General features: G+C 39.7%; 1 non-coding gene across 1 annotated transcript; it reads left to right on the top strand.

The window, feature by feature from the left end:
- The first annotated feature begins 5020 nt into the window (after window positions 1-5020).
- On the top strand, window positions 5021-5093 carry TRNAE-UUC. Its single transcript has one exon. It is a non-coding gene; the product is annotated as a tRNA-Glu (tRNA).
- The last annotated feature ends 6331 nt before the right edge of the window (window positions 5094-11424 follow it).

Here is an 11424-nt window from a genome sequence, read left to right as displayed (position 1 = left end):
CTGTCAATGGGACAACATTTAATTTCTTTAGAGCTAGAGTTGTATTGATAGAACTCAACTAGTTCATTAAGGAGAAGGTAATCTTAAATCGGGACAAAACTAAATGCAGAGAAGTCAGTTCCAAGGCATAACCAGTTCAGCAGTGGGATGGGGGGAGGGTGGCTTTTAGTAGCTCTCTAGTATGTGAGTATTTGGTAACATTAAGAGTGCTTGAAAAACCTTGGTCCACGTGGTTACCTCACATAGGTGATTCTTGCCAGAGCTGAGGTCAGAGTCCACATTTTCAAGACTTATCTCACCAGTATGCTTTTTACCACCACGCTGTAGATCATTCATTCTATTTAAGAGCATGATGTACCCCTTTTAGGAGAGGACTTAACATGTTAGAATATAGCTTTTTTGAGATGTGCTTTCTCTTATCAGAAAATCGAAATTGATGGTGACTCCCAACTCTGCTCCAAAGGGGCCCCAGATAATAAATACTGTTGCAAGTGTGTGCACCGACCCACCTGAACGTCACAGTCTGTTGTGGGCAGTGCTTGGTTGAGGAATTTCAGCCAGATTCATTTAGTTCTGCCTGATCCATTCTGTTTTATATGATTAACGTGCAAGCACCTGGATATTTGTAAACAAATATTAAAATATCCAGGCATTCTGTTTTCATTAAGAAATTTTAAGAGCTATGAATTGGAACTGCCGAAACTTACTAAAATAATCAGGAATGAGAGATTTTGTCCTTCTTTCAAAAGCAGACAAAAAACTATAGGGAACATTTGCATATTGAATTAGTAGTATATTTTAATTCAGCCCCAAAGCCAAGCAGATGTGGTATGAAGCTCTTTAACCTTGCCTCAGGAATGTGGTTTTATATACCAAGATGATTATGTCTAAATGTCGATTCAGTAACTTTGATCTAAGAAAGAAAATCTGATCTGCATTCAGTGCTTCTTTATGAAACTATTACTTTTGAATTCTGTAAGTCAGGCTTTTGTTTTTTAAGTTAAATATATTGAATGACTACAAACATTTTATAAGCTAGATATTATTTTGACTTAAACCCTTTATTCCATGTAAAGCTCTTCCCTTCTTATTTCTACCTATCAAAATCCTATCCCTCATTTTCTGCTTGATATTGCAATCATCCTGGCTTAAAGCAATCTTTCCCTCCTTTGAATGCCTCTTATTGCACTTGCTCAGGTGACCCCTATAACATATATCACACACTGCAGACTCTTATTCCTAATACATCTTAATACATCTAATTTCCCAAACCTGATTGTCAGTTTTAGAATCTCGTCTGGACACATAGTTCATTCAGCGTTTACTTGATGCATGTTTATCAATTGACCACAATGTGCAAGAGCTATGCTAGGCACTGGAGATGCACAAGTGAAAAATAGATGTGACCACAATCCCTGTGGAGCTGATCTATAAAGTGAATAAGTGAATGAGGGTCAAAGAATGTGTGTCATTTACAGTATCAAGTAAACTGCTGTGACCATTGTCATGGTACTGAAGATACTTTTGAGGAAGGATCCAGTATTGTCTGTTTGTTGATAAGCAAACTTACATCTGTCTAGTAATGGAATGCCAACTGTTGGTGTGTATGCTTTTGCTACAAGTAGGATTTTCTAGTTTCTTTAAGTAGCTTTTGAAAATATGTGTGGTATAAATAAATTTCAATAAATCCAACATTGTCTTTTCTAGGCTCTTAACACTAACATAGGACCCCCTAGAAATAAACATTTCATATCCATTTTATATTATGAAGCATAAATTTGAAAAAGAAAGAGTTATGTTTGGTCATTTAAATGATCAAAGATTGTGTCTTAGAACTAACTTTCTTTCCAATATAAACTGTAAATTAAACTTGGTTTCATGATTAATTAGAAACTGCCAATAAAAAGCAATAAATCAGGTGTAGTATGAAATAAGTATAAACAATATAAAAAAGCTTTTAAATTTTTAAACATAAGCTTCTGACTCAATATGGCAGTCTGACCCTCCTAAAACATTAATAAATTATAGAAAACCATCTTTAAAAGTATAAACTAAAGAACATAAGAGTCTAATAGCAAAAGAGAGATTTTGAAATGTTCTAGAATCTGAAAAACAGATGCAGGAGTGGCAACTGATGTACCAGGAAAGAAGCATCCACTACCTAGAGTATATGCTGAAGTGAATCAGGCAAAGATGGGGCCAGTCTGCCATGTGGAACCCTGGAAGGCTCAGAACTCAGAAATTGCAGGGTTTTTGAGGGAGGCTGGGAGTGAGATGAGTGACTAAAAACAGGCATTTAATTGATTATATATACCATCAAAGCGCCCACCCCAGTGTATAGAGTACAGGAAATTATACCTTTCTCAGGCAAATACAATGAAGAGCCTCCACAAGAGAAATTGTCAAAGTGCAGGCAGTGACATCCCAGAACAAGGCCTTTGAATTATGGCAAGAGTATGTTCTTCAATAAAATGGCCAGCTGCCCAATCACATTTCATTTATTGAACTGCTAGTAAAAAGGATTCTACCAGTGTTCAGAGAGCTACCAGTGAGCCACTTTACTATTTCCTAGTAATAAACAGAAACAAGTATCTCTAATCATTTGAGAAAAGCCAGCAATATAAGTGACAAAGGCCAAGAAAACCAGTCATTAAAAAAAAGAGAAACAGGCAGGGAGATGGCAACATTCTGAAGGAAACAGATAAGTCAGGAAGAACAGCCACAAAAAACTCCTTAAAAATTCTAATTCATACCACGGAAAGATTAGAAAACATAATGCATCCATAAAATAAGAACAGGATGCTCTAAAAAAGAACAGGATACTATGAAAAAGAAATTATAGATCAAATTAGTGCTCTTGCTATTTAAAAATGTGATTATCAGGGCTTCCCTGGTGGCACAGTGGTTAAGAATCCGCCTGCCAATGCAGGGGACACGGGTTCGAGCCCTGGTCCGGGAAGATCCCACATGCCGTGGAGCAACTAAGCCTGTGCGCCACAACTACTGAGCCTGTGCTCCAGAGCCCACGAGCCACAACTCCTGAAGCCCAGTGCCTAGAGCCCGTGCTCTGCAACAAGAGAAACCACTGCAATGAGAAGCCCGTGCACCGCAGCTAGAGAAAGCCCACGCACAGCAACGAAGACCCAACGCAGCCAAAAATAAATAAATAATAATAAAATTTTTTAAAAATTCTAAAAATGTGATTATCAGACTAAAAAAATCAACTGAGCAATAAAATTAAGTAAATTTAAAAGAAAGTAAAACAAGTAGAAAAATAAATGGAAAATACAATGGAAATGTGAGGGAGAAAGAATTAATCTCAAAAACCAACTCCCAACAAATAGGAATTTCAGAAACAAAAAAAGACAACTAAAGACAGGACCTAGAGTTGAAGGCCATGAGTAATTAGCAAGAAGGTATCCATTAAATGTTCAGAACAATGAATAAATGCAAACTCACATTTGATACATTATTTAAATTTACAGAGCACTAAGGAGAAAGAGAAGATTCTAAAAGCTTCCAGAGGGGCAAAACGCTTTAGCTTTTACAGAGGAATGAAAATCAGATTGGCTCAGTCTTCACATCAGCCACAGCAAAAGACAGTGAATCATGCCTTAAAATTTCTGAGGGAAAATATTTTAAACCGAGAATTCTACACCCAGCCAAATTATCAATAATGTGTGAAAACTGAATGAAGAACATTTTTAGACAAAAAAAGGACTCAGAAAAATTGTCTCCTATGTGCTCAACGTTAGGAGGTTACTTGAGCAAAAAAGGGGGAAGTGGAAGGAGTGATACAAAAAGAATGATGTGAGATCCAATGCAGAAAACTGGCTACAGCCTGGAAAGTAATGAAGGGATGTCTCAGCCTGGCAGTTGTGAGATAACTTGGAGAGAAATTTGTCAATATTGGAGCAGAAAAGGAGAGGCGTATGGAGGGAGATTTTAGACAAAGAATAGATTCCAAAGAGTTGATACCATCTTAGAGACCCTGCAAAACTTATGGAGGCAACAAAGACAGATAATTAAAGAAAAAAAGAAAGACAATAGGAAACTCCAAGAAAAACAAAAAGCCATATAAGACGAAATATAATTATGGTTGTACAATAAATAATATTTATATTGTCACAACAATTTTAAAACTTTATTGATTTTGAATTTTATATTCAACTTATAAAAATGTTTATAAACTTAATTTTATGAATTAAAAAAGCAGAATGTAATGTCATCAATTTTGGTAAGGTAAATACAAAATACAAAGAATGCTAATTGGGTGGTGAAAGATGGGAGGAGAGCTAAAGTGTGAAATCAAAGGATATTGTCTGAGGTGGTTGTATCAAGAAATAACATGTGAGGGCTTCCCTAGTGGCGCAGTGGTTGAAAATCTGCCTGCCAATGCAGGGGACACGGGTTCGAGCCCTGGTCTGGGAAGATCCCACATGCCGTGGAGCAACTAGGCCCGTGAGCCACAACTACTGAGCCTGCGCGTCTGGAGCCTGTGCTCCGCAACGAGAGGCCGCGATAGTGAGAGGCCCGCGCCGCGATGAAGAGTGGCCCCCGCTTGCCGCAACTGGAGAAAGCCCTCGCACAGAAACGAAGACCCAACACAGCCAAAAGTAAATAATTAATAAATAAATTAAAAAAAAAAAAAGTTTAAAAAAAAAAAGAAAGAAATACATGTGAAAATGTATTATTTAGAATTTAAAAGGCAAACAATGTAGAAACTAAAAAATAGTGATGAAACTATATTGGGAAAAGGTGTGGGAAGTGGTATAGTAACCTATATCTGCATTTCCCATGGTAGATGTATAAACATTTAACAATATGGTGGTAATCACCAGAAAAAGACCCACCAGAAAGAGTTTAAAATATTTAAAGTTATTCTTTACGAGGGGCTATAATGGAAGTAGAGAAAGTTAGTGCAGGAGACTGTGGCTTTTCATTTTAAGTCATTCTATACTATTTTTTAAAACCATGTATATGCTTTACTTTGATTAAAAATTTAAAATATTATGGGAATTCCCTGGTGGTCCAGTGGTGAGGACTCGGCACTTTCACTGCCAAGGGCCCGGGTTCAATCCCTGGTCAGGGAACTATGATCCCACAAGCCCTGCCGTGTGGCAAAAAAATAAATAAATAAAAAATAAGTATTATATAATTAAATAAATATAATAAAAAATAAATAAGGGGCAGAGAGAGCTCTTCTTACAGGAAAATTAATGACCAGATTAAGAAGACTGTCTACTTTCCTTTCAACCTCCTTCATGCCCTTGCACAAACCTTCCTCATATTTCAGGCCTCTTCCAGATGAGATATTCTTAACACTTCCAAGATAGTGCTTTTAGTAGGGGGCAGGGAGATTGTTTGCAAATTTATCTCTGACATACAAAGAACATAACTGGTTGCATATTAAGTGTAACAGAACATATTAAGTGTAACATTCTATGAAAATATCAGAATGGAAAAAAACATGGGATATTGTAGAAGTAGCTAGGGGAGCCTAACCTAACTGAATATTGTCATTTCAATTTTCAAAATAGAGCTGCAATTAGGATACAATTCAGTCTTTTATGTCTACATAATAATAACTGACATTTATTATATACTTATTTTGTATCAAGTACTTTGTATCCATTATGTTTATTCATTACAATTCCGTGGGCTTAGTATTTTTACTGCCAATTTACAGTTGAAGAAGTGAGGCTCAGAGAAGTTAGGTAACTGGCCCAAGGTCTCACAGTCAAAAAATGGGGAGTTAAGGATGTGAATCCAGGGGATTCCCTGGTGGTCCAATGGTTAGGACTCTGAACGTCCACTGCAGGGGGCATGGGTTCAGTCGCTGGGGGTAACTAAGATCCCGCATGCTGTGGGGAGGATGGGGGGGTGTAGGATGTGAACCCAGCTCTCCTGGCTCTCCAGTCCATGCTATGCTGCCTACCTATCTATCTATCTATCTACCTACCTACCTACCTACCTATCTATCTATTTGCCATTAGCAATATAAGTGTAATCCTTGGATTCTTGGAAGCAAGTACCTGCTATTTTTCTGAGTATTTATTTAGTTCTCATGTTTGTATATTTCTTTCAACAAATTATATGAGCATCAATTTAACACTGTTTTGTGTTAGGTACCATCTAATGGCTAAGAGCTCTTGTCTCTGTAATCAAACTGCCTCTATTTGAATCTTGGCTCCAGCATAGCCCAGTCATCAGCATCATACGATGCTGAGCAGTAAGTTAACCGCTCTGGGCTTCAATTTCCTCACCTGTAAAATGGTCATAATAGTCCGTATCTCAGAGGTTTTCCTGGGAGATTGAATGAGATAATCCACACAAAGCGCTAAGATCAATGCCTGACACTATAACCTCCTGATCTTCCCAAGGAAGTTTAGATTTTACTTACCCCATTTCCATCAGTTGGAAGACTTTTAAAAAGAATTATGATAATGAAGAGCTTAACAATTTTATTTCAGATTTATGATATGTATTTAGTATTTTTATTGTGTTGGTTTTGTATTTTTCATGTAAGAGCACTTACAGTAAAAGATCCATTATAGGAATCACTAAAAAACTGCCACTTCTCTTATGGTTCCAAGTAGTCAAATAGATATTAGGTAGCCTGTATTTTTTTTTTTTTTTTTGGCTGCGTTGGGTCTTTGTCGCTGCACGCGGGCTTTCTCTAGTTGCAGCCAGCGGGGGCTACTCTTTGTTGCGTTGCGTGGGCTTCTCATTGCGGTGGCTTCTCTTGTTGCAGAGCATGGGCTCTGGGCTTGCTGGCTTCAGTAGTTGTGGCACATGGGCTCAGTAGTTGTGGCACACGGGCTTAGTTGCTCCGCAGCATGAGGGATCTTCCCTGACCAGGGCTCGAACCCGTGTCCCCTGCATTGGCAGGTAGATTCTTAACCACCGCACCACCAGGGAAGTCCGTAGCCTGCATATTTATTCATTCATTTACTAATTCACTTATTCTCTGAGCCATGTGCCAGGTATGCTGATGGGAATAAGGTGAAGACATACTAGTGTTCTACCTCTGTCAACAAAAGGGCAGGCAAAATATGGCACCCAAATTGGTATTTAATCTTCTGTCTTGTGTGAATCTGGCTGTGGTAGGAATTAAGATAATGATGTCTGGAATTCTGAATGTGCCTTTCTGTTAAGTCACTTGTAATCTGTTAACATTTAACAATTAAATGGTTGTGAACTAGTGCAGCAGAATGGTGCCAAAAATCCTGTCAATGAATAAGAGGATCTTAAGCAGCTTATTGAAATTAAAAAAAAAAAAGGTAAAGTTTCAAAAATGGTATTCAGCTTTTATTCTGTGATGAGGAGAAAAATGCCCGTGCTTTAATTGCAAACATGATTTCCTGAAGCATTCCAAGTTTTCCTTGGAGACTTTCAGGGCCAGAGATTGACTATCCCTGTGCCTGCTTGGAAAGAAAAGGGCTTGATAAAAGTGCTATGTCTGCTGGCACAGTTTAATCACTTAATACCTTGTTCCAATTGAAAACATAACCCAACCCCATTCAGATGATGGAGCACCTATACTTGATCTGTCTGTGGCTTGTGCAGTCACTGATATTTCCAAGGGAAGTGTTGTAATGGTTGACATAGAAATTAATTTCATAGACTTGGGGCCAAACTGAAAAAAAAAAAATTCATTGGTGTAATTTGCTGCTGATGAGCCCTGAAAACGTTGCTCAGACTAAATAAGCTCATGTCAGTCTGGAAAAATGGTCCTAAGTGTGGACTGGATATTGGGAATAGAGGAGGGATGGGGGGAGAGGAGGTAAAGAACTGAGAAAAAATTCTTTATTATTGGAGAAAAAGACAATTTCAAGGACAGTCTCAGAGACCACATTCTCTGCATAGTTTTTGATTCTCATAATTGCTGAAATAAACTAGCTGTCTTCCAGAGAAAGTTGTAAAATTATCAAAGGTATTAATTCACTAACTTCAATAGCTGGAGGAAAAATGTAAGCTCTTTTTAGGGGCATACAATTCTTATAGATAACACCATTCCTGAGATCTTCGTTTCCACAACTAGATCGGGTGCTATTGTAGAAGTTCACATAACATTTGGTGCCCTTAAATTACTTTAAGAACCAACCCTTTCATACATGCAAAGGAAGGCAAACGCAAGGATTGCTGGGGTGGTGGTTGTGTTTTTGTTCATAAATGCTTCCAGTATAGATCACTTGTTCTTAAACTTTTTAGAATCATGAATCACTTTGGGAATTTAGTGAAAGTTATGACCTCATTTACAGAAGTGTAGATATATGCATAAAGATACAAAATTCTTTATGATCCTTCCTGTACATTCATGGACCCTTAGACTGTTAGGGGTGATGGATCAGGTTAGAAAGTTCTCTTAGACAGTTAAAACATAGAGTATTACATAGAATAGACAGTTTAAATATAGACTTTGTATAAAATAGGAAAATATTTATTTTGATATTAATATTGTCCTATAATTTTATACAACTGCAAAATATATTGAAGTAAAATATTTCATAAACTCTACAATTTTTGAGCTATAGATTATTTAGTTCAATCTCCCAAAATTAACAAAGCCAAGACCCAGTAAGGACAAAAGACTTCATCAAGTTCACCCAGCTAGTTTATAGCAGAGAAAATGCTATATTATATTTTATGCATATAAGTGTATGTGTGTACTAAACTTTCAAACTGGTATATGAAAAGAGTAGATTTAAAGGACAAATTTAACTTTTAAAAGGGTACCATTACTTGTCAATAATATCTATTCTGATTTCTACCCTAACATATTAGGGCATTAGGTAGCAAAAGGAAGAATTAAATGAAGAAATGCTTGTAACTATATTTATCAAATCAGAACACCTCATTAGCATAAATATTCTTAATATCTATACATTTTTAAATGTCACCTATTTCTAATTCAGTTATGTAGAAATAGAGTATATTTATTTTTTCAAAGAAATTTTCATGAAGCTTTAAATTCAAGAAAAAATTTCATCATTACTTTCCAGGGAAGATTATTTGAAAATAGAAATAATTTCTGAATTATTAAATTGATCACTTTGTTAAAAATCAAATGGTTTCAGTTCATGAAGCAGATACCAACAAGCAGAACAAATAGGAAATAAATTAGGTGCTATTAGGAAGGATTTTAATATTGCAGTAGTTTCGTAGCCGTGTGTGAGAACCTTCTGTGAAGACTCGCCCGCGGGTGGAGAGGGGCCCTGGCGTCCGCCTCTGCTTGTGTGGCAGTTGATCTGTGGCTCACACTCTGACAAACCCAGACATTGATCCTCAGCTTGTCCTGTTGAGGCATCGCTGCCTCCTCTGGAACGTCTATTGTTTTGGAAAACAGTGGCACCTCTGAGACAAGAACCGTCCGCATTTCACTCATGTTCTACCCTTAGAAGTTTTGGAAAGGGAATGTTGTTTTGACCTGAAAGCTCCTTCCAGAAGACTGGGTTCTGAAGGGTGTTACTACCACGTGACTAATTCCCACTCTGGAGGCCTTCAGCCCCCTGGAGACAGCTGTTGTCCGCTCGTGAGTGCAGGGGCGACCTCCTGCCACCCTGGGCCCAGAGCTAGGCTCGGGTGCTACTCCTCTCCGCCCCCCACACCCTGCCAGGGCTTTCAGGGTTCAGGTCCTAGACGTTTGGCTTTCAGCACAACTCACTGCAGAGAACTTGGGCCCGCGTGGCCAAAGGGATCAAAGACTCCGGACCCGTCGCCTGCAGGAAGCGCGGGGACTGGCCCTTCGCTTCCTGGAAGTTCTGACAGCTTCGCTTCTGTCCGTTTCCTGACCCGCTCTCTAAGGCTCTCTGGGGAGAGCTGGGGAGGATAAAATTGCCTCTCAAATCACAGTGCTGGGAGGGCCAGGTTCGGCGGGGGTGGGGAGGAGGCGCGAGAGTCAGCCACTCCCGCACCTGCCCCTGGTCCGGGACCCCCTCCTCCCGCGCAGGCCCGGTGGGAACGCGGGAAATGGGTGGGAAGTGCCACCCCCTAGTTCTGCATTCTTGCTTCTGCTAGAGGACATTGCTTTGCGGTCTATCTTTTGTTTTGATTTACTTTTTTGATTTCTACTTTTCCCGTTCTGTTTGGAAACATGTACCTGTTTTATTTACCTTCTTTATCCCAACACATCCTCTTTGCCCTTTTTCTGCATCCCTAACGCCCAAGTTGTACGCGTGTGTCAGCATCTATCCTGATTTGCCTCGAGTGACCAGAGCGCACCGTCTCCGTCGGCCAGCCCTTGACCCCCGGGAGCCCTGGGGTCATATAGCTCGATTCCGGGAGTGGGGTCCCTCCGCTCTGGGCATTACTTCTGGGATTTTTCCGCTCACCACGGATTGGAAGTCAGAGAGCAACCACTACCAAGGGCGCTACAACAGCGAGGAGCCCGGGGAAAGGCTGGGCCAAGACCCAACCAGATCCTCTCTTTTGGTCTCAGAAAGACTTTTTAGGAACCCTAGTCCCCTTTCTTCATCGGAGCTTTACATTTCGCTTCTGTTATGAATTTCCAAAAGGAAGGCAGGCGATGGGGGAGGGACCATGGAGGAAAAAAAGAGCGAACAGGAGACACTGGAATTATATATTTATTTCATATAAAGAAATGATACATATGTAATTTTAGATTTTCTTCCGAATTAGAGTGCTGAGGCTATAGAAAACCTATTTTTAACACCCCCTTCTCTCATAACGGCCTTGATTGCTTAAATTGCTTCTAATTGGGTGGCACACGTTACTGGAGACGAAGGACGCATAACAAGCAGCCCTCATTCTTTCGCAGATTTAGATAATGTCTCTGGATGAATATCTTTTCCAATCAGGGTAAAACTAGAAAACTCTTAAACTGCCCACAGTTTTCCTAAGGGGTTTGTGCAATAGGGGAGAAATGTCCTGACCATCTCATGATCATGCAAATAGATGGCATTTTACAGAATACACAGCATAATAATGCAGTGCCAACGTTTTCCTCCGGGTTTGGCGTGGCACGAAGAGTAAGCATACTTTTCAGAAACAAAACAAAACAAAACAAAAAAAACAAATCTCAGCCTTCTCCTTCTCTTACTTAGCATTTGTAAAAATTTTCAGCAAACTTCTTTAAAACAAAAGTACACCTTAGTTTCTCCCTCCCTCCGCCTTCCTCTTGCCAAAGCCTTGGGCGGCCCTGAGTGCCCCTGACTCGGCGTGCCAGCCGCGACAGCAGCGAGCAAAGGTCATTACCGCGCAGGCGGGCGCGTTTCAGCTTTTTGGGAGAGTCAGCGACTGGCAGATACCCGGGGCAAGGAGTTCTTAGACCACTCAGAGGTGTATCCCCAACTTGAGTCCGCTGAGGGCTAGGGTCCGAGGTGAAGGCTGGTTTGTCTAAGGTGCTCTCTGGCCACTGGTGGGTAGGGCGCCTCAGAGGTGAACAGACGTCTGAAGATGGTG

Source organism: Balaenoptera musculus, chromosome 3, assembly GCF_009873245.2.
Source record: "Balaenoptera musculus isolate JJ_BM4_2016_0621 chromosome 3, mBalMus1.pri.v3, whole genome shotgun sequence".
Lineage (NCBI taxonomy): Eukaryota > Metazoa > Chordata > Mammalia > Artiodactyla > Balaenopteridae > Balaenoptera > Balaenoptera musculus.
The sequence above is the reverse complement of the archived record's forward strand: the minus strand, read 5'-3'. Positions and strand labels throughout refer to the sequence as shown.